We start from the raw sequence: 2050 nt of genomic DNA on the forward strand, positions 1-2050 counted from the left end.
CAGCTTTGGCTCTTCGGTCTAAACTCCCCGCTGGCCCGCTCCATTATCTCTGTCTCCTCCTTTCTGGCGACTTTCTGTCGGGGTTTCACCCAGGCCGGGCCTCCCGCCTCCCTCTGGGGACACCTGGCCTCTGGCTCTAGCACAGTCCACCTGCTGGGGCGGGTCATCTCCGACTGCCGGGCGGTGGGGCCTCCGGCTGGTTCCGCACGGGTTTCTCTTCAGCCTCGTGTGTTTAGTCCCTTTGCTTGTCCTTCTCGTTCAGCAGCCAGTGGCTGCCACAGGCCCTGGGAGGGAGAGTGTCCTGCTCACGCGTCCTTCCAAGACAGTGGGATGGGGGAGCTGAGGGGGGCCTTCCAGGCCACCTGCCTCGGGTCTGTCCTAGGCCCTAAACGGCCTGGACCCCTGGCCCCTTCCCACCGTGGGGTCCAGCGGGAGAGGCCCCGCCATCCTGCAGCCCTGTGAGGCAGCCATGAGGGGCCGTGGGGACGCCAGTCGGGGTCCCTGTGCCACACCTGCTGCAGGCTCTCGCAGTGCGGCTGTGTTTGCTGTCAGCTGAGGTCATCCTCGCGACTTTCAGAAAACAATGGTAACTGTCGGTTTCATCTGCATCTTTTTTCTGAGAGAAATGAAGCCACCAAATGCCAGGTGCTCGTTCTGAGCACAGGGCACAGGAAGGGCTTGGCCTTGGCCCAAGGCAAGTCTGCGGGGTCGATGGGAGTTTTCTAAGGCCCTGCAGGCTTGGTGGACTGACCAGCAGGCATGGCTGCCCACCTGGCCAGGGATGGCTCCCTCGGTCCCCTTCGTGTGAGCGCCGCTGCTGCTCTGTCGGGGCGGAAGTGTGGGATTCTAGGCTCTGTGAGAATCAGTAGTTAGGACCCACAGGGTGACGGTGTTGGAGGCTGTCATCGCCGCCACTTTCTGTTCCTTTGGGACTCACGCTTCCCCGCAGCAGCTGGGCACCGACGGGCCGGGGCCTGGCTCAGGTGACAGCAGGGCTGTGCCCTCATCCAGCGCAAGGCCAAGCATCAGGGAACGAGGCTCACATGTTACTGACTGGTGGGCTTTGCTGCCCACCCTAATGTCACCCCACACGGCAGTGTGGACCCTGACGGGCCCCATGTCCTCAGACCCCCATGGCCTCCCAGCTCCCAGGTCTGCGCCCGCCGCCCGCCCCAGCCCGAGCACCCTAGGTGCCCCTAAGTCCCCCCCACCCCGCCACGGCAGACCCCACTGCAGCCTGGTGCCACCCTCCGTCCTCACGTCCAGACGCCAACACCTCCTGTCCGAGTCCACCTCCAGCCCTCGGTGGCTTCTGAGCCGGGCCCTGGGCCCCTGTAAACTCAGTGTCCTCCGAGGGGGCACTCTGGTCACCTCTGCTGTCCAGACACATTTTGAGGAGGGACACCAAGGTCCGAAGGTCACTCGTGCCCAGTCGTCTCTCTGAGGCCAGACCTGGTGTCTGGAGGAGGCTCTCTGCCCCCCAGGGCATTCTGCGGGCATGCTGGTGTCCAGGACGGTGGCTGGAAGTCTGTTTTGGGACAGGGCCATGGCACACAGTGGCCGCCCCTGAAAGGTCTCCTCACATCTTACGCTGGCATTTCCCAGGCACGGAAGCCTTGGCTCGGGGCTGCCGGTGGCACATGAGGGCACGCAGGGGCACCGCTCAGTGCCCTGGCCAGCCCTATCCGGTAGCAGGCGTCCCAGCACCGCCTGGCCTTGACTTGACCGCGGCGCAGAGGCAGTGACCACGCGCAGGTGGGCTCAGAGCCTGCAGGCCCGTGCAGGCTGGTTTGTCCAGCCATCTTCATCGCACTTTCTTTACCCATCGGACCCCCCCTCGCCCCAGGCAGTCATTTCTGAATAAAGGGAAGGGAGAAGGGCCCCAACATTCACAGCCCCGGAGGAGTGAACAGACCAGAAAGGAACACCCGGCGGACGACACCTGTGGGAGACGCCTGCGCGCCTCTCTGTCCAGCCCTCACCTGGGGGACCCTGCAGAGCAGCCCTGTGCAGCACCGCCCCCCAGGGATGCACGTTCACCTGTGGGGGG

Source organism: Pteropus medius, unplaced genomic scaffold (genome assembly GCF_902729225.1).
Source record: "Pteropus medius unplaced genomic scaffold, Ma_sr-lr_union100, whole genome shotgun sequence".
Taxonomy (NCBI): Eukaryota; Metazoa; Chordata; class Mammalia; order Chiroptera; family Pteropodidae; genus Pteropus; species Pteropus medius.